The sequence below is a fragment of the Haliaeetus albicilla genome, chromosome 3 (assembly GCF_947461875.1).
Source record: "Haliaeetus albicilla chromosome 3, bHalAlb1.1, whole genome shotgun sequence".
Lineage (NCBI taxonomy): Eukaryota > Metazoa > Chordata > Aves > Accipitriformes > Accipitridae > Haliaeetus > Haliaeetus albicilla.
Window position 1 is genome coordinate 65585103 of NC_091485.1, and position 21669 is coordinate 65606771.

The 21669-nt window shown below is 43.9% G+C and overlaps 1 long non-coding RNA gene across 1 annotated transcript in view; it reads left to right on the plus strand.

Annotated features, from left to right (window-relative positions):
* LOC138684604 (uncharacterized) overlaps positions 1 to 21263 on the plus strand; it is a 45308-nt gene extending 24045 nt beyond the window's left edge. Inside the window, exon 3 of the long non-coding RNA XR_011323854.1 lies at positions 20950 to 21263. This is a non-coding gene — a long non-coding RNA (uncharacterized lncRNA). The remainder of the gene's footprint in view (positions 1 to 20949) is intronic.
* Positions 21264 to 21669: the final 406 nt, after the last annotated feature.

Below are 21669 nucleotides of genomic sequence, written 5' to 3' on the forward strand. Positions count from 1 at the left end.
TTTTTTTTTTTTTCCCTACCACACTTGGGATAGAGAGAAAATTGGGTAGACTTAAAAGAAGAGCTCTGAGGAAGCGTCAGAATAATATGGGCCTTTGCAATCTCTTCCATGAACAGGAGAGAAGGTATCTTGTGAGTTAAAACAACTTTTTTAAGTACCTACTTCATATGGAGCAGTGACCGAATCCTGCAGTCATAGCTTGGGCAAAACTCCCACTGAAAGCACTGGGCGTTTGTCTGAGTCAGCAGCTGAAAGTTTGTTCCACAGACTCGGTTTGGAGGTGAAAATGCCGGGGCTGAAAAGTTCCCCTTTCTAACCGAGGGAAAAAATGTCACATAAGAAAAATAAAACTGTGCCACCTCATTTTTCCCCATCAAGTGCCGGCTTTGCTGAGGGGGTGGGAAATATTATGCAATTTACCCTTTCCCTCAACGAACTCTCTGCCATCACGTCACTGTCAGACTTGCTCGGCACGGGCATTGCTCACACTGCTGCTTTAGGAGTGGGATTTGCTGGTGAGATGATGCACCGCACTGTCAGCTGCCTGGGCAGCGCTTCCCCAGTCTGCTTGTGGTTCATGATCCCTGGGGCTGTGGAAAAAAATGTTACACCCAAATAAAGCATTTTTGCACCTTCTCCCCAGTCTCTTCCAAAGCGTCCCCTGTGATGACAGTGCATGCACCCTCATGGGCACCTTGGTCTTCTTGGAGGTGGAGCTGGGCCAGTCTGCCCCGGTGCTGGCAGGCACGGGCAACCCAGCGCAGCTGCCTCCTGCCTGGGGATAGAGAAGGGCAGCGCAGGACTCCTGTGGCCACTCGACACACCTGCACCAGACAGTTTGGCTCAGGTCCTCCGTGTGACGGCTGCAAAAGCGTTTATGAACTCCAGTCAGGACCGGTGAAGCACATCATTCTCCCAGGGTTGCCTCTGTTGCAAAAATGATGTGCTCTTGGCAATACCGTCAGGAAACTGTTCCTGAGGCTAAGTGCATGCAAAGCAAAGCTTCCCTTCTGACAAACAAAATAAAAATATCCTGATCTTGGCTGCAGTAGCAAAAGTGCTCCTGGCCTGTTAAAATTATGTCATTGAAAGAAGTGTCTCTGTGTCTGCTGGTGTACCTGTAAATCAGCTCAAGTGAATGGTCCTTTGAAACTCATTTCAGCTGATATATATGCTCTTGAGGATGAATGAACTTTTGAGCTGCTAATGCTGCCATCTCTCATAAGTCAAATCTCTTCTCCAGATACTTGAATCCCATGATGATAGTAAAAACTGGGAGTTTACAAGATACATCAGCATCAATTTTTTGAGAGCTTTCACCTTGGAAGCAGCGTCCTTGGGTTGAGTGCCTGTCAAACGAGTGCAGTTGTGATAGAGGAAGAGAGGGATTTTTTTTGCTCTCTCCTTTCAGTACTGGCAAAAGAAGCTGGCTTGAGAGATCCTCCATTAACAAAAGAAGAGGTACAAAGAGGGCAGTCATGATACAAGCTTCTCCCTGCCTTATGATTATATCCATGTTTCTCTGAATGTGGCCACCAGAGAAGCTTTAATTATGGCATGCTCAGATTCCTGCCTGACTTCCTTTCCCATAGTAAGGAAAGCAGTGTATCTGGGGGGGAAACCTGAAGCTTCTCTGGACTGATAGCCTGGACAGGAACAAGGTTTTCTGGGTAGCATGTTCCAAAAGCTTATGTGTCCCTTCTGGTTACTGTTCCTTATATCTGGTGACAAAAGGAACCAATGAAACTGAGGGTGACAGATCCGTAATTGATGCAAGAGGAGGATGTTTTCGTAACATAATATCTGACACATGGGACTTCCTGCCACATGATGCTCTTGAAACAAAGACTTTTTCAGGAATCTGAAAGCTTATGAATTTACCTACACTATTTGAATAGAAAAATATTGACCTTCACAGGATAGGTTACATATCAGATATTAGGTAGAGAGGGTTAGCAGGCAAGCCAGCATGTATTGCTGACATTTTAATATGTATGCTTGGATCTGCATGGGACTGTCCTTCTAGTGTCAGCCCATTGCTAAGCAGTCCACTGACAACTTGGGTTTGGCCCTTGCATGGTAAGATGTTTTGAAGGGCAATTCTTGTATCCTCATTAAAGTACGCTATGTGCAGATGCATTGTGGTTCTGTTGTGCAGGGGTTTGAGATGGGATGCCCAGAGCTGATACAGGGTGAACAGTCCGCAGAGGGATTCATCCTCTGCCCTCCAGATGGCCTTTTTTGTCCACTGCCACTTTGATTTTTCCATCTGTGACTGACTGTTTTAGTTTGCTGCAAATATCAAGATTTGTCAGTAGGGTTGGAAAAGCAGAAATGGTTCTTCTGCCGGAAAAGGAGCATCCTGGCACTGTGGTACTCGCACAGCACTGTTTGTGAGGCACTGAAATTGTGAGCACAAACTAACAGTAGGCAACATGACTATTTAACCCAGGCCATGAACTGAAAGAGGAGCACGTGTTTTATACTGGAGACAAGGAACGGCTCTGACACATCCACATATCACTGTGTAACCTAGAAGGTAGAGAGAGATCCTAAAATTGTAATCCTGAGAGGAAATCAGATCCAGAATTCTCCATCTGGACTGAAGTCCTAGCAGGAAAGTATTCAGCTGATGACGTGAATACAAATCTGACCTTACATTTCTTTTTCCCCTAGACTTTCACTGGATGCAGGGTCAGGCATAGACTCCTTTGTGTCCGTGCGAGGCATGCTGCTGTGACAGGGAAATGACTTGCGTGGTTTAGGTTTTCCATTCAGATAAGATTACTAAATGATTGAGAACTTAGTCAGAGTTCACAAAATGGACTTTTGTTAAAAAATTTAGCAGTGCCACCTGCAGGAAAGTGCCGGGAAACTCAGCGACTGTCCGGTAGCTGCAGGACGAACTGTCCTCTCCCTCCTCTGTAAAAGGAGATTTCACTGTCAGTGGGGTGCTCCCCTGATGAGCAGGTTTCTCATCGACATCAAAGGGAGATGTGCATGCACAGATAATGCAGAATACCTGAGAACAGAACTTTGTCCAGAAACCACTGTCTTTGATAGCTATTGACTTTTGATTTAATTTAAGAGCCTCCTTCCCCCCCCCCCCCCCCCCCCCCCCCGCCAAAGAGCTCTCCCAAACATTATGCATTGCATGTATAAGCTCTGGTCCAACTCCCAGTGGAAATGATGGCAGCTTTCCATTGAGTGCGATCCAGTCCTTAATGTCTTTCATGTATGCCAATGAAAACTCTTTATATTGCATACTAGCACTCTTTAAAGGCTCTCAAGTAGATAGACAGATTAGATTATTTAGCACTATACAATGCAGCATAAGTGGTGCTGGTGAGTCATTAAATGGCATTCTTCCCTCTGACTCAGTGCAGAGTCAATGCCCGAGCATGTTGCTATGGGGCTCTGTGTTGTTGGAGGTGCTCTTTTCAGATGAGAAGTAAAACCCAAGGTTCTGACCCACTATTCTTGCTAAAAAACCCATTTGCCTGTGAGCCACTTGGTTGAACTTTGCAGAATTTTTCACCCTAGAACAAATTATCCTTAGCTTCCAATAGAAAACTATTGTTCTCATTGCCAGGAGGGAGCAGGGTTTTGAGCTATCTGGAACAAATTGTTTTAAAAACAAGAATGGGTTATTGCAAATACACTGTGGGGTTTAAATCCTTAATATTGAAGGAAAACCTACATGGTCACTTATTGCACATTAATATTTAGCGTTCTGGTTTTGTTTACCACTTCAATGACTGTTTTCAATTACTGTTCCCTGCATGAAACCACTTTACTCAGGCCTGCTGCATATGCAGGAGAACTGACTTAGGAGATGACTACTCTGTTTTGCAGTAATTTTCAAGGTTTCAGACTGTTTTTTTGTTCCCTATCTTTAAGGCACTGGGTGCCTGGAGTGTGAGAGTCCCTTGTATGAGCCTCATCCGTCTTCCTGGTCAAAAGATTTCATTGAAGCTCTTTCTCAACTGTGCAGGGAAAGGAGTTTCACCTGGCTCTTTCGTCTCCTGGCTGCTGTCCTAACCACCAGGATGTAAATTACGTGACTCTCTTGCAAAAAAACTTTCTCAAAACCTGATGTCTTGACAAGAACACTTCAGTTTTGAAATCTCACTTTGTGGAAAATGTCCTGACCAGCTCCAGTGTGCAGCCAAGTTTGCTTAACAAATTACATAAGCAGCCCTAAGATGTCCGCACAGCTCCTTCCGAGGAGAAGAGCTGCCCAGGCAAAATTCCAGTGTACCTCAGGGCAGCTCTATTCCCTTGGTAATGCCCCAAATTCCCTTCTCAAGATGATAAGTGGTTCCCTACATCTCTTCTTGAAAATAAATCCACTGAGGGATAGGGAGCACTGAATGTTTGTCAGTGAGGAATTGGCCTTGTTTAAGAGGCTGGTGGACGAACCTTAGGTATGATGCCATCCACTCTCCTGTGTCCCTTTGCCAGGCTTGCTTCCAGCCTCAGAGAAACTATTTGAAATCTAATAATTGAGGTTACAAGGAGTTATTCTAGGTTTGCGCTATTGCAAGCGAGGCGATCTATTCCTCTTCAGTAAGGACTGCTGGGATGGGGATGGCTCCTTAGAGGTACATCAAAACAGGTGAGATGGAGACCAGGGGTGAGGTCAGGGGAGCAGCAGCAGGAGCAGCTCCTCAGCTTCTTGCTTGAACGTGCTTGTTTCACAATATGACATTCCTGGCTAGCCCAGTGACTGCCTTTGTCCCTTGTAACATTTGTGCCAGCCTAGTATGATAAACCACCTGAGTTAGCTTATTTTATCTATGTTCAGTTCTTCATGTTGAAATTCTTATGTGGTCCCAAAGAAAACAGAGATGCCCCCCCAACGTTAAAATAATGCTTCATCTGGGACAGGCACCTTAATCATCTTCCTGTGCTGTGGTTATTGTCTGTAACCGCAGTTGGTATCCGTTAATGATTAGCTGTGAAATCCAGAGCATTCGGAAACACAGACTTTTTATTAAGAATCATTTAATCAAGGCAGATTAAAGAAATGATGGCAAAATGCTTGGTCCCAAAGCTTAACTTGGAGAAACTATTTTTAAGGGTGAAAAACTGTATTTGGGACAGTGCTCACTGATAGTTTTATGTAAAATTCACAGCAGCTGGAGGAGCTATTTCCTCACTGCTTTGGACTATAAGCTCAGCTGTGTAGATGCTTTCTCAGAACCTAATTGTTTTCATATGAACTCAGAGGGGGACACAGAGCTATTGAAATTATTTTGATTGCCTGGGGAAGCATTTAGAAGTTCCAAAGGAAAGTTTTATTGCAAGGTCACATAGCCAGTAAGACTTACCTCCTAAAAGTCCTCTTGCTTAAAAACCCTGTAGAGTAGGCCGATTAATGCTGAGCAAAGCAAGGAGACTGACATTTTTTAATGCCACAGTTATACCATGCAGGGATTGACTTGCATTTATTACATAAAAGCATGCTTAACACGGTACATTTTTCAACCTAGTCAGAGATATTTTAAACACCTACTAAGGGGCTGTTCCTGTAATGAAGAGTTGATAAACGAGAGAAATTGGGAGGAAAGCAATAACCTGCATTACCAAGAGGAAGAGCTGATTTGGGATCAAGGGAATTAAAGAACAGAGCCTATGACAGAGCCAGGAGCCCAATGCAGATGCCCAGCCTCAAGGTTAAGTGCAGAGTCGCTCCTTGTCCTCGGTGCCTTTTCAGAGCTGTGACATTTCCGTTGTGGCTGCTAAATCACAAATACAGCTGGACAAATTTAGTACTGGAGAGACTTGAGTGTGCTGAGCTGAATTCCTCTGGATTTATACCATGTTAGATGAGAACAGAGTTTCGTCTTGAAGTTTGTGGTTTATGTGATGTATGGTGCATACCGCTAGTAATGACAAAAAATCCTCTAGTGCCTTCCTCTGAGTTATTTCTGATTTATACCCAAAGACATTAAAATTTCTTGATATTTATATCCTGGTAAATGAAAACACTCTGAGGTATGTGATCAGGAAGGGAGGTCCATCACTTCTGTTCTGCAAGACCAGGCCTAAAATTTCTCAGTATTTTGGTGCAAATTTTATCCCTCTCTAAGTAGACTGTGAAATGTTCGTGGAAGAAGACATAAAGATGCTGCAGAACAGATATGTGGTTACTAGATTGAAGTTTGCTCACTGTTCAGAAGGGGAGGAAAGTGAGTGAGTGTGAGATGACTCACATACATATCTCCAACAGATCAGGTTTAACTGCTCTGAAAAGCAAACTGCAAATGATCCTTCCCTATGTGCAAATTCTACCCTCTGTCTGCAAACACCTGCTGGTGACTTCAGTGGGAGCCACATATTGGGAGGCAGGATTTATATCTCCAGACTTTATCACGAGGAGAGGTTGTTGCAGGAGCAGAAAAAAGGACTGCCTCCTGTGTGAAAGCCCACACATCAATTCCTGTAATATCTAGGCTTCATTTTGGCTCAGTGTTTTTAATTTGGACTCTCACAGATAGTTGCAGACACTGCCGAGGGATAAAAATACTATCATATGAATGAGAGAATCATTAATTTAGGAAAAATGAAAATACAGGAGGGAGAGCACATGTAGGAAGAACAAGGTCTATTCAATCCATTGCTGGGAGAGGGGGGATCACAGGCACATACGTGAGTGCGTCCTGAGAATACGCTGGTGATAAAAACATTGCCGTTGTGTCGTGCCACTGTTCCTCATGCTCTTTCCTTGGGGAATATCTGTAACTGTAAGAGCAATGCAATCAAAGCCCATGATGGCTGCTCTGCCCTGAAACCTGGGACTTCCTAGAGCTGAAAGCCTCCAGTCTTTCCCCCAGGAGCTGAAAAGCCATTCTGTCAAACTCTAGCTGCTGTAGGCTTGCCTCCATGCATTGGGAATATGCCTTCAAACTAGACATGTGGTGCAGTTTCTTGCTGAATTAGGGAGCTGGGGACTCTGCTTGCCGGTCACTCAGGCTACGTCTCAGATTTAGTCTTAGAAAAAAGGTGCAAATCTGGGAATGCAGCCTAATCTTCCAGGGCAGAGGACGAAAGGGTTTTATAAGACGGCAAGTTTGCTGCTTTTTAAGAGGCAATTACATTGCCATAGCAGAAACGAAAAAGAGTTCTCACAGTTTTTTTCCACAATTGCTATGAGTAATGTTTCCAGTCGCTTGGTTTGTGTTGTGCATAATGAAATATAAATACTGCGTGGAATGCTTTGTCATAGAAAAATATTTATTAATAGCAGATTTGCAATCATCATCTCGTCTTTGATTTGAGCAGGTTTTTTCTTCTCATAAGGTTCTTTCAGGCTGCTGAGCTGTGACTGATGTGTGTTTATTTCAGTTGAGTCATCAGTATCATTAATATTATCTTATTTACCAATGTTTGTCATTTTATAGCGTTTAACTGGTAGGGTGACTCACCTCAGAGAGAAATGAGAACATGAATATAACAGGCTTTTTTCCTTCTTCCCCTTTGGCTTGGGATAGGAACAGAGAATGACCTTTGAGGCACAGCCTGAGTCATACAGTTATCGTATTTACCTCTGCTGTTGTGAGATTAATAATTACAAACATCCATATACAGAAGGAAAAAAAGCTTGAGCTTTTGTCCGCACTTTCGCTTGCCTCCCCACGGCTCACGTGGAAGGAGACATTTTCAGCAGACCACTGGGAAAAGAAAGCTCTCGGTGCCTCTCTCCCTTGCACTGGAGCAAAAAGAGGCAGCAGAGAAGAAACTGAGGAGGAGCTGAGGAGGAAGGCTCCCTGGAGGAGCCATCCTGCTGGCCCTGCTTGAACTTAGTGAAATTTGCTCAGGGCACTATGAAACATTTGCATTTACTTTTCAGCTCAAGTGTGGGAACTGACTTCGCAGTACCTCAGCCAAACCTGCTTCTTCACAACTAGAAACAACCTTTTCCTCTTCATATCTGCCTGGTATTAATTACTGCAGTGCACCGCTTGCATCGTGGCAACCCGCAGAGAAAACGCGGGCCCTTTTGTAACAGGCGTTGCAGAAACAGCCCGAGAGTGCCACTAGTCAGTCCTACCACTCCGTAACTCCTCCTTAGAGGGGTATTAAAAGAAGAGACCCAGCAAAAGACTTAAACATCTAAAAGTGAGGTGACAAGAGAGATTAGAGCAGAATCCAGAGACCTCGCTGTCTCCAATATATAAGGAGGGTTGTAAAAAGGGGCTTAATAAGGCACCCCATAGGATCTCCTTCCTGGGGACACTTTTCTCTTATACAGTCCCCTCATGTCTGTGCTGTCCCTCTAGATAAGGACTGAGGCAAAGAGAAGTTGATGACCCCAAAAGCTGGTGTATTAAGCAGGGAATTACCCAGAGTCAATGTATTCAGCATGCAGCTGCCTACAGCTCATAGTCAGAGTGGCTGAGAACAGGGGTAGGTGGTAAATCCCAGCCCCAGAAGCCTTAATTTAAGCACCTCCCTGTAGCCCTGTGCCTACTTAGAAACCCTTGCCCCAAAAGTGGGGTGGGGTAGCAGAGACAGGAAAGAGTAAGGTTGGGAAATGCACATCCTTTCTAACTTTTGAGAAGGATTCTCATTTTTCTGTTCAGCAAAGGACTTGGAGGATACCACCTACTCCCTTGTACCACTCCAGCAGCCATGGAGCGGCTGTTCTCCCCTGAACCTCAGGTCTTTCAAATTGGCAAACAGTAATTCCTTGGAAAATGCTCTAAATATGGCAATACAGGCTGCTATATGGGCATAGCACCCTTTTTTTTCCAGCCTTGCCACTGCAGAAAATAAGGTTATACTCGCAGGCTCAGAAAGGGCATAAAGTAGCAATGGTTTCATGCAAAACTGACCCCAGACTGAAACCCAGCCTGTTCCTCACAGGCAAACTCCCAAACTGTTGGGGTAGAACTGCATCTATAGCTCTGTTTCAGAACAAGTGTTTGTGTTTCAATGTATAACCTTGTAGGGGAGAAACAGGGCTTTTCATTTCTGCTAGCAGAAGAATAGTTCAGCTTTCAGCTTCCCGCTTATTGGCTGAGGGTGTTAATCATTAGACTGTTGCTCTGGAAGAAAAGCATCAGGTGCTGCAACTTTCCCTGAGGGGTCTGATCCTGTCTGTGAATAAGCTGTGACTGAACACCTGGATTCTGGGTTTAGGTTTGAACAAGGCCTGAAATTGCTCAACCTCACAAAAACCCAGTCTTTTGTCAGAAGGTGTTGGGTTATGACCTGAGATGCTCGTGTGGCAGCTGAGCAGGGATGCTCATGTTCACAACTTTGAACTGAGCTTACAATTATTTCTAATGTGGGTGCTGGACCCAGAATAAAAGTAGTATTTGATGATGTGCCCAAAACCATGCAGGTTGGCGAGGGCTAGACAGCAGCTTTTCTGTGCCTTAGCTGAGTGCTGTGACCCGAGAGACCTTTACTTAAGAGCTGTTTTCTAGGAGTAGGCTATTGCAATTATATTTCATTGCAAACCCTTGTCCTGCAGACTACTGTAACATGTAAGTTCAGTGACTGGAACGTGGGTCCTGAGTTCATCTTATCAAACAGCCACACCCCACTGCTCTGCTTTTCAGAGAAAGCTCTTGGATAAGAGGATCTTTTTCATCAGTGCCTACCTGATTCCTAATAGATCTGTGTATTTAAAGGGCTGGCATCTTAAAAGAGTTTCTCTCTAATGTGTTGTCAAGGGACCGATAACTTGGCATACTTAAGTAATCATAATGCTAATGTTGCCAAATGGAACTTCTTAATTCTGGGAAAAAACTTCCTTTTTTGTCCCAGCAGACAGAGTTGTAATTTCCCCCATCCTTAATGTTGCCATCCAGGCTCACCCAAGGGTTTGATAAGCCAGAGCTTTGATGCACCATAATCATACTCTGTCCAGACATGATTAACTTTTACATGTTTCTAAAAATCTTCAACTGTGTTGAGGATACATAGGAATAAGAAAGGATGGAAGAAATTCTTTGGTTTTATCTACTTACTTTGAATGTTTTTCAAAACATGGCTGTCTGTTGAAAACTTTCCCTATTACTCAGTGTTGCCTCACACAGGGACAGTAATTTTCTTTGAACATTTTATCAAAATTCACTTAAAGCTACATGATAACCTGACTCATCCATAGCTGCTTGGAGAACTTTTTGTTTTCAACTGGTTTAAATCTGGATGTATTTCAGAGCTGGATTACATTATTAAATAAAGCCTTTGCTATGCTGATGCGATGAGCCGACTAGCTGAGCGTTACTACCCTTTTATCATCATGTGGGAAATAAAATCGCACACCTAGATTCAGAGGGCATGACTCACTGCTCGCCTGTACACGAGCACAGAGCTGGCTCTGTTCTGGGGTGTTTGCCTAAAGACCTTCTGGCTGGGTGCTTGCAACCTCTTGGTACGATAGGCCACAGGGGCAGGTATTTCTGGCTGACTCAAAGCCTCGCTGGAAGCAGTCAAGGCAGGGAAAGCTGAGGAGGGCTCGGGCTTTTCATCGTCCCTGCACTGCCTGTGCAACAGGTTGATGCAGAGGAGAGAGGGCTGCCATCACTGCTCCCCGCGGGCTGCCGTCTCGGCAAGGGGGAGAGACAAGCGCGTTTGCTGAAATGCTGAGGGCCCGCACCTTGGATGTTTAAGCCTTTGGCTTTTCCTTTGCAACCAGAGAAGGATGCATCTATGCTAGAGGTTTTTTTACTGTGAATTGACTGAGTTTAGCTCAAGACTAATATTTGCCAGGGCTAGTCTGGGTGTCTGTTTTCCTAACCCTGTCCACCCTCTGCAAATGCCCGCTCTGTCCTCCATTGCCTTTCACCTGGCATATTCCACAGCAGGCCCGGTAATCAATCATAGGGCCTAATTATCCTAATCTGCCTCCTTTTCTGACTTATTAAAGCCTAATTAGTTTATAACAACATAGAGGCTGGAGGTAATTTGGAAACTTGGAGGAAAAAAAGCCAGCAACAATTGAACTGCAATAATGAGGCTTCAGGAGAGCCCAAGTCCACAGCTGTGTTTACCCTACCAGTTTTTGGGAAACCTGGATGCAACTGCCCAAAGGGTGTAAGGAAAGGACAGTGGTGTTGCTCTGGGCAGGTTAAACAACTTTGTGTTAAAGGGTGCTACAGGCTTTCCCTGGTGCTTCCGTGTGCTGCCAACGTGCTGTGTGGTGTAGCTGCATTTATTGGTCTGTTAAAGGGGCGTGATAATGCTGCAGTGTGGCCAGGGTGCTCAGGTCTTGGTTAAGAACCTCTAGTGCCTGCTGAGGTTGGTGGGTAGAAAAAATGGTGAAGGTAGCCTATTAGTTATGAATTAAGGTGTGGTAGGAGAAAACTAGTGGGTGCTGTTTGCCATTGTGCTAGAGGAAGGAATAGGGATGAAAAGATGCTCTTTGCCTGATGGTAAACCGAAAGGATTTTGATAGCTGTTAAGACAGTGACACTGCTAAATTGATCTGAGAAACGCTTGGAGCTGAGGAGACCTATGGTAGTGGTATATAAGGGGGGAGTTATAGAGCAGATAGAAACAGGGTAGCAGGGATAAACCTCTTCTTTCTATTCCATCAGGAGTTTGTCACCTGAACAATGGTGGGGCAAAGAAATACTCCTCAGAAACTTGTCCTGCAGAGACAGTTCTCTAGGATCAGAGTGGCTGCTAGCTATCAGTGACAGTAGCACAGGCTTGTCAAACATGGCTTTTGAGGGGTACAGCTTTCATTTAGCTTTTCAGTATTAGCAGGGTGTCCCACACAGTGTATGTTTTGTATCTGACTGGTTAAAGAGAAATAGAAACCTTTGCATCTCTAAATTATTTCGATTTTTGATGGTGCACATAGTAGTTGGATGAAGATCCCTGATTCTTTAGGAAAACATGAAGATCTAGCAAACCTTGCCCATGAATATCGTGATCTGGCAGTTGTTTTGGGCTCCCACAGCTCATTTAAACATGAGGATTGCAGAATAGGGTTCAGCTGCACAGATAGTTTTGCTAAACTCTGCACTCAGGGAGGCATTGACCTTGTTTTTGTAACAGCTCTCAGTTTTTGCAACCCTGATGCTGTAAAATAAATAAAAATGAATAATGGAGAGACTCAAATTGGTATGGGAAACATAAACAAAGCAAGCAGTAGCAATGTGTGGCTGACTCATCCCCTCTGTTATCATCCAGATGCTGTTACAGATTTCAGTTTCTCTTGCAGAATATCTCTGTTGCAGAAGACAAAGTTTAGGAGTTGGAGGTTTGGGTTTTTTTCTCAGTGTCACTAACTTTATTCTCTTCAGAAATTGGTACTGATACTCCAGGAATGCAGTGGCTGGGGTAGCAGGGGTGAGATCTCAAGAATACTGATGACGCCAGCTCTTGCTTCAGCAGCCCTCATCGATTTGGATATCTCTGTTTGCAGTTTGTTCCCGGCTCCTTTCATGCCGTGTATACTTGGAAGCTGGGGAATTCTTCCAGAGAAAACAAGTGCTGCGTGACCTTTCTGCCCATATCACGAAGATGTATCTAATCTACTAAAACTTTCTAGGAATGACAAGGCTCTGCCAAGATGGCTGTGTTGGTGTAAGCACTTTCTGCATCAACAGCACAGTGGGATTTACGTGAGGTAGCTTCTGATTGCCGCTCTTTAAAATGGAACCCAAATGTAGACAAAACCATACCGAATCCCCCTTAAGAGTCATGCATCACTGTGCTGTGATAGAGGAACAAACTGAAGTGCAGAACAGTGCTTTAAGTTTTTTTCTTACTGTTCTAGAGCAAGTATTGAATCTCAAACTGTAAGCTGTTTCTCCTTTTACATTCCCACCCAGCTCTTCTGATTGTTAAACTAACTTGAAAACAAGCCAGACTTAGCCTGCCCTTTCACCTGTGTTAGGCAAAACCACAAACAACAACTACACCAAAACTTGCCTGGAACAAGTTCATTAACACAGCCTAACAAGACCTGACATACAACCAGAAAAACAGGAAAATATTTTAGCATTTGCGAATCTTTATTAGAACTCTCCTTTCTTTTTCTTTTTTTTATTTTTCTTCCCCCCTTGGGGTTAACATCAGTAAAAGACGTTATTTTTCAAAAGCACCAAATGAGGTGTGGAGATCAAGGACTGGTGCATCTCAGCTGGCTCAGGATCTGCCACGCTCTCCCCGTCTGGGCAGTACAAGGGGCTCTTCCAGAGGCTGATTCAGAGAATCTAATTTAACCTCCCCTGGAGAACAGTTCAGAGGTGTCTGCCTCTTTGATGAGCGAATTAAAAGACTGAGGGCAATGACTGGTTAATCTAAGGGGAATTCATACCACACACTGAGGTGCCAGAGGCATTTTAATAATAGGACTTGAAACCCTTGGCTCGTGATAACCGGACTCTGTTCACTTCAGTCAAGGTGAGCATCCCCAAATCGTTGATATCCCTAGTGTAGACCTGTGCCCTGTTGAATTAGAGCTGTTCTGGCAGGGGGACTGGGCTTTCTTCCAACAACCTCAGCTCAGAATATTTTCACATATATAAAGCATATCTTTCCATGGGCAGACTTGTTGTTTGCATGAAGGACGTAGTAATTTCAGTGCTGCACAGCCTCTGCTCTGGCCCTAGGAGTGTTGCTGGGAATATTGCCTACTATAAAAGGGCTGGATCCACTTCTGGCTACAGATTAGAGGATGGCTTAAGGTTAAGAGCTTTTTGGGCTCGTATAAATGTTCTCCTCTTCTGACTCATACATCAAATAGCTGTTTTTATGTACAGCTATCTTCTCTCCTTCTAAATGTAATACTTTCCATATTCAGTGCGGGACTGCAAAAACAGGCTTTGACTGAAGTCTAGCTACTTCTTTCTTTCCATGTGGCAGCCGAAGCGAAAGACCGAATAGCGGGATCCCCAGGGCATGCCCTTGGCCAGAGAAACTCGATATTAAGAATTCATTTAGCTCAGCCATACATCAATTTTTTTGCAAACAGCAGGGGGAGCTCAGATTCTGCCTCAGTCCCAGCGAAGCAGAGAAAGTACAGTTTGCTGAAATCCTTTCTATTTTAACCAGGGGAACCCCCCCCCATTTGTGGGGTTTTTCTTACAAAATGTCATTTTTTTCCTCAGTATGCCATAGGGAGACAATTAGAGCATGTAAAACAGATAATACGGTAATTAACATGAACAGTTCTGTAACAGAAGCATTGCTGGAATGGTTCTTGTGAACTGGTAAATGTGTGTGTTTAATCTTTCTACTTTCACGGAAGAATGTCAAAAGCAGTTTTAATACTTGTTTCATGGAATCAGTCCCCAACAGGTTCTGAACTTGGGAATGGCTGAAATCGCTATTTTTTGGGTGAAAAGTAATATTTGTGAATGATAGACCAAATCCATCCTTCAGCTTGGCTGTGCAGAGGTGACTTTGGCTTGAAGGTATTTAGTAGTACAAGGCTGCTTTGTTCTCCGAGTGCCACACAAGTACTAATTAATCCATGCTGCATCCCCACACTTCTGTAGGTAAATGAGCACTCTCAGGCTTTGTTTGGTGCCAGAGAAATCTGAATGCACGGATGGCAGTGACTGATGCAAGATCACACTGTCAGGACAGGATTTGGAGATTAGGATCTGGCTTCTCGGTGTTTCCCTCAGAAAGGTTGGAGCAGTTGTCAAGCTCTTTCATCCAGGATCCAAAATCCATTCATAATTGCTTCCCCACAACCCCCTGAGATCCCACAGCCTGTCAGATCTCTGCACAGGCAGGTGGGAAGGCTTGGTGGGGGCTGGCAGAGGATGACAGGGGGATTGAACAGGTTTTGGACGGGTACAGTTTTGGGGAGGATAGGAAGCATGTTAATCCTCCTCCCTGGATCTGCTCCAGCGGGAACCCTGTGGGAAAGTGATGATTTTGCTGTCCTTCAGGCCACTGGATGTAACATAGGGGATATTCCCTCGTATCCCTAGTGCATGCCTTCTGATTTGGAAATTTTTCAAGTGAACTGAGTGGTCCCCAGTTCTGTAGGATTATGGCTGTTGAGGGCTCTGTGGGCAAGGAGAGTTTGCTGTCAGGCTTGTAGCAGGGAAACAAATAACCCACAGAGCCAAGAAAAGGAGCAAACAGTCCTAGCTGTCAAGCCCCAGTCATAGTGTTCTCATTCTTTGTGATATTTCTTTGTGAAATATCTTTGTGATATTTATTTGAGTGACTATATCCTCATGAATGTCTTTGGTAACAGGCCGTGCAGGCTAACTATGGTATCCAATGCAGACAATGCTGATGCAGTCTCCAGGGGGAGAAAATAAACTCTAGACTAACCAGGAAATTCAATGATAAAGGTAAACCCTTTGCTTTTACTATTACTGTTCACCACTTGCTCAGCCAATATTCTGTTATCAATTAGTAGGGACTGGAATTTCTCAGACAATCTAAATATAGGTCCTTTTTTTTTGTTTTGTTAGAGCTGGCCCAGCTTTTAACTTTTGAAAGCCAGCTTGGCATTTCAAGGAGTCCTACTGCATTATGGAATTTATAATAAACCTATGGGTGAACAAAGGAACAGTAGTAGCAGAAGGGAAAAATATGGGATACTGAACCCAGTATTCCTTGTAAAAATCAGAGCCATTGATTATGCTGTCAGGGACTGGGGATGCAGAAAACATAGCTTGATCGAGGACTTCAGCCTTTCAAGTGGGTAGGAGATGAAAGCTAGCAGAAGCAAAAGTTTGCTCTAAAAGGCTGAACGGAGAAAGCCAAAGCTGGATGACAATCCATTTGCCTGTGTGATAAACTTTCGACCAGCGTTGAGATGCCCCAGAAAGAAGAAAGGCCAAAGATGTATGAGCCCCATGGCTCCCCAGAGCAGGGGACAGTAAAAGCCAGTTGGCCAGCTTGTGTGAAAAGTAGCTTGCATGGCATGTGAGTGTGAAGCATGTGCCTTTCCTGCTCTCTGTAAGAAATGTGTCCTTACACGCATTGCCGCACGCAGCCTCCCTATCACATGTAATGAACGCCAGACTGCTGTCTGTGAATGGGTAATGGTGCTTCCCCACCACTTCAAAGTCTATGTATTTCACTTTTTTTTTTCACCGTGATGTTGAAAGAGATGATTTTTCTCCTCTAAAACCACAGCCACTGAGAAGTTAATGAAGGGTGCTGTTTTTGAAACTACCAGGGGGCTGATCCTGCCTCTTCCAGTTTTGCTGTGACTTTTGCTTGGGAACCAAGCACTGGATTGGATCCTTGCTGCTGATTAAGACTCATAACCGCAAGCACAAGTGGCTGAGAAAGTGCGATGAAAGAGTTAGCACCTGATGTTGTGTTGGCACAAGAAGACACCAGTCTCGCCATAGGTTTGTGAGCTTTGTTGCCCAGTGGTGCAGGGCACCAGAACCTGGGAAATCCCATTCTTGGGTTGCATCTTGCCCATTTGCCTAACTCTACTAACAAATATCTGGGTCCTTTCTGTGCTAAAGTGGAGAGACAGCAAAGTCTTACTGTCTTAGAGGAGTCATACTGAGACAGCTGAGGAGGATGAGGGGGAGTGGGAACCAGCTGAGAAAAGAGCCAGGTTAGGTTGTCTTTTTGTTTTTCATTTGATGGCAAGGGAGCTTTAGGCCTGCCGAGTCCTGTAATAAGTATATTAAATAAGAGAAGCTGAATAAAAGAATGAGGAAAGGAGGAGTGGTCATTGACGAGGGGGCAGGAAAGGAGGCTGAGTTGAAGAAAGGCATCTTGTGCATGGTGGGAAAGGACTGCGACGGGCTTTTGGCCCCGGGGAGGTGACATCCCCCACCAGTGCTGCAGAAAGCAGCCTGGTGTCATCACCCTTGCCTGACTCCTCTGAGAGAAGAGGTTGCTGCCACCTCTTGCACCTCATGCTGGTTTCCCTGGGGTGCTGGCTGCCAAGCCGGTGTTGCTGGGAGGAGCAGGAGCCTTGGGGCCACAGGGAACTCGTTGCCTCCCTTGTGCATGTGTGGTCTCCCCTACATAAGCTTGGCCCCGAAGGCTTTTGTGGAAAAGGGCAGTCCCTGCTAGGACATGTTTCTGCTTCTTTATCAGTTGCTGTGGCTGTTGTCGGTTGCTTTATTGTGAGCAGATGCCGTTTGCTCAGCTTATTGACTAGAAATTGCACACAGCTGCACTGGGGAAAAGCAAGCCTGAATTATCTTACCTGCAAAGGCTATTTAAATGGAAAGCTTCAAACTCCCCTTCATCCTCCCATAACACTAATTTATAATTGAGACCCAGATTCAGAAAGCTTTTGAAATGTGCTTATAGGCAGTGGTGAATTGAGATTTGGGCAAAACTGATCCTCCCTTAGCGTTGCTTTGCAGTTACATGCCTCACATGTGCCAGACAATATGGGATTATAGAGCAACTGATGCTACTGAGCCTGCTGCTGTAAAAGAAGTAATGTACTCCTTTTCATTAACTTCTTCAAACGCATCATGTCTATTAACTACCCCCCTCAAGTCATATCACTATCATTGAAATAGCACTTTGAAAATATGTGACTGCAGAGAATGGTTCCTCATTAATTTAGGAGAAAGTATATAGCTACAGTCACAGTGAGAGCCTGACTCACCACTTTTTTAATAAACTGAACTATTTTGGGTTTGAAGTATTCAAGCAGAGGAGAGCTCAACTTATCCAGAAGAACATAGTTTCTTACAATGTGTTGGAAGACCTGGTTTATTGTTTGCTTATGTTAAAGATTTTAATGAGAAAAGTTAACTCAGACTGTAGTTACCACATCAGCACTATAACCACATTTGTCTTTTTTGTTCTTTTATTTAAAAAAAAAAAGAAAAAGGCGGAGCACGATTTCGGGGAGGCAATGGAGGAGACACTGCCTAACTTTCCGTATCTAATTCAAGGGTCTCTAAGACAGGAGGCCCCAGCAATCAGTGGAGAGCAATAAATTCCTCCAGAAGGAAGTTCAGGGAATGTGACTTAGGTCTCTTCTCTGGAAGAGCAATGGCTTATCCATGGGATGTGCAGGGAGAGAGCAGCCTCCTGCAGTGGGGTCTGATGTTAGTCCGAAAATCCTCTGTTCGCCTTTTCTGTAAATAGGTTTTTTTAAAAAAAATTTTGAACCTACACATTTACATTCTGTTTTTTAACATATTGTGTTCCTACAAAGTGAAGCATTGTGTTAGCAGTCTTTGGTTTTAATGAGTCTGCTTAATGAGGTTGGTGCAGTTTACCTTGGCACGTTCTGCTTAGCAGAAGCAACAGTCACCTTAAGGCCAGGTACCTAACAGAAGCCATTGCATTTAAACGAGACTTTCCTGGCCATTGTAGTAATCATTTCTGTAAGGTAACATTCATGTTGAAGTACTCTTCTCATTCAAAGATGTGTAATCATGCCAAATTCTGCCTGTCCAGTGGAAAAGCTGGAAACAGAACTTAAAAATGTTGAACCACTTTTCCAAGAAAATGTTAATCTGCTTTCCGTTGCAAAATCAGTTCTCAGCTCATATTTATATTCCAGACAACAGGTTAGTGCATCACTGAAATGTCAAAGGACACAATGTTTCTAGTACTTAGAAGAGAATTACCAATATTACTGGTAAATGGGAAACCTTTGTGTTTAAGCTGTGATGTGCTTATATGTGTATAGAAACAGCCTTAAGAGACCTGACAAATAAAAAATAGCAGGAAAAGATTTGAAGGCTTATGCAAAGATGTTAAGGAAGGTATTAACTTTTTCTTCCTCCCTAGAGTAGACCCAGACATTTCAAATGAATTCTGACCTGTAGTTGGTAAACAGATAAATCCTTTTCATCTTATTGTTTATGAGAGCGAGAAGAAGGCTTATTGGAGTAGCCTGGCAAAATTACAAGGTTCCAGTTTCTTGGCCAGTGCCCACTATGGGACTCCCTTTCTCCTTACTGGGTGCATCAGGCTGATGTACTGCATGCACTGAAACATCTCCAGTGGGAACTGCAATAATGGTCTGCTGTGAATAGCTCATGGAAAATACTAGGAAGGTTCATTACTGATTATTTCACTAACGTGCCTGTGCAGAGTAGTAAGCAAATATATTTAGTACATTAATATGTTTCCTTAGAAATTGATGCTGCCTTACAGGATATGCTGGATTGTGGCCTACTGCAAGCATTTCAAAGAGTAGCACAGACCTTGACAAAATAAGCATAATTATAGCATATGTAGAGTTCTTGGTTTTCAAATGCCATGCATTTGGAAATATATCTATTTCAATAGACCGGCAGAGGAGAGAATTTGCAAAAGGTCACAATATGAAGCTACAAGAGTTTTCTGGGATGAGGAAAACTCAGCCTTTACTTACACCACAGCAGCTCTATTAGCATCACCTAGAGTTTTGTGGCTGCAACAGTAACTAAAAACAAGTCGTGAATAACTACATGGGCAGGCTGCAATGAAGAGGAAAACAAGACTTAGGGTTTACAAACTTCCTTTCATTGTAACTGTGCAGTAAATTCAAGGGAAGAATCATAATATTTGGAACTTTTTTCCCAACGGACAATAAAATACAGCATCATAAAACTAGAGAAACTGCTGTTTTGGAGAGGGAAAAGGGAATCGGCTTTGAATGGCTCAGAATTCTGGCGGAAGAAATGAGTACTGGGGTCCCTTTGGGGAATTCAGATGCTGTGATTCCTCAGGTAGATGTTAAGGTGAGGTTTGTAATGGGAGAACGGAAACCATAAAACACCCTCCTTGGAGAAGCAGTAATGCCTGTTGGATCAAAGGCCTGATGGTCCATCATCAGCACAGCATGCCCTCTGGCTCCTTCTGCCTGTTCCCTCTCCCAGCTCCATTCAGGTCAGCACTGGACCAAGAGTGGAGCTGTGATCACAGAGCTGCTACAGACTGCTTTTTTGAAGAGAGAATTGGGACTTTTGGCTATGGCATGTTCTGAACCTTGGGACTCTGCAGAAGCAGGCCTATCTCAGTGGTCCTTTCCAGGACCAAGATGAGCATGTTTCATTCCCTGCTCTCTTGTTAGTACAAGTATTTCAAGCACCATCCCCTTAGTTTGTAATGTTTACTAATACATACTGAAATTCTAGGCATTTAGAAAAGTACTCAGAAATATTTGCAGCTCATTTCAGCCAGAGACAAGAACAGAAATTACTGGGAACATTTTTAGGATGTCTGAGACCACTGGATTTCCAGCTGGTTTTCTGTTTCAGTGCAATTCTCCCGTTACAACAGGAGGCTGGAGCAGGGTGACATGTCACCTGGAGAATTCTGGTTTGACTGGGCTGTGGGAGAGATAATTTTGTGCATCTTCATCCTACAGCATCCCAGCTAAAAGCTGCTGTGTCCTTGAGCTGTGTATGAACTGTGCACCAAAGAAATCTGTGCACCTCTTCTCAAGTGGAAGAGCAAAATTAGTAAGTAAGCCCATCGTCCCTCCCGACCATATCATATTTTCTCACATCTCAGTATGTAACGAGCCATGGAGCTTGAGGCCAAAGGTTTCCGACTCTAGTTAAGGATGTTTATCTCCCCAAACCCATGTGCCCTTGAGGCTGTGATTCTACTTCCAGTGGCCAAAACATTCTAGGAAAAAAAGGCTATTAAAATAAATTCTGTATTTTTTAAACAACCACCAAGCCATTAGAGAGATTTTAGAAAACCATTGTAGAGGAAGGCTGAACAACAGTAACATTCAAGAAATGGGAGGTGGATAGGCTGCTGCTTTAACTTCAGCAAAATGAATTCAGCTATAAGCAGTGTAGCAGTACATAGGAGCTCAATATCAACAGCAGAAGAACACACAAGTATTATATGATTAATGGGGCACTTGTGACAATTTCTGCACCTTGAGTAGAGAAGGTAAGACAGAAGTATGTGTTTGTTTTTCAGCTTTGTGATCAGTACATTCATCCTTCCTGAAGCTACTGCTCAGTTCAACTCCTTGTGTTTTCATCTTTGGATCTGATGATTGCAATCATTACACCACGTATCATTTGAAATCCCTCACCTTTAGATTTTTATTTTTAGGCCTACTGCATGCAGAAATGATCATGCTCTGAGCTGGTTTCCATTTATCTGCAAGGAATGGATGGGTGTTATAGGAAGATTACATGGCAGATGGAGGAAGACATGCATTTCTATTTTGATGCAGTGGTTGATGTAAGAAATGCACCTCTAAAGCAGCTCACTTGGGAATGAGATTGGAGCACAGCAAATGAGGAGAACAGACCAGTGGATCTTCATCTAACATCAAGAGAGGGGCAGCATCAGGATTGGACAGGAGAGTGTCTGGAGGCTGCTAGGGCCATCTGTCTTCTCCTTTGGGGAGAGGAAGGTACAGTTTATCTCAGTATGTAAACACACGTACGTGTGTTCACTTCTGATAAAGTACAATCCCCCAACAAGAATAGCAGAACTGAGCAACTGCCCTTCTTTCCGTGCAAGGCCCAGGTAGTTTGCAGTCATCTGCGGATCCTCGCCTTCAGCTTTCCTAATCTGTGCTGCAAAAAGCTCTTTCTTGAGCCAAGAAACACAGGCTTGAACCAGTTCAGAGTTTCTGTCAGCAGCAGCAGTAGCAGCCTGTACTATCACCACTGGGCAGGGAGCTGGCAAGAGGCCAGGGCTGAGGCGCTTTCAGCTCTGCTCCTGATTGCGATGTCTTGAGTGAGTTCAAAGTTGGGCAAAATGCCTTTGCATCTGTGAATACGCGCTTTTTGCCTTTTTCTACAGCCAATATGTGTTTCTACA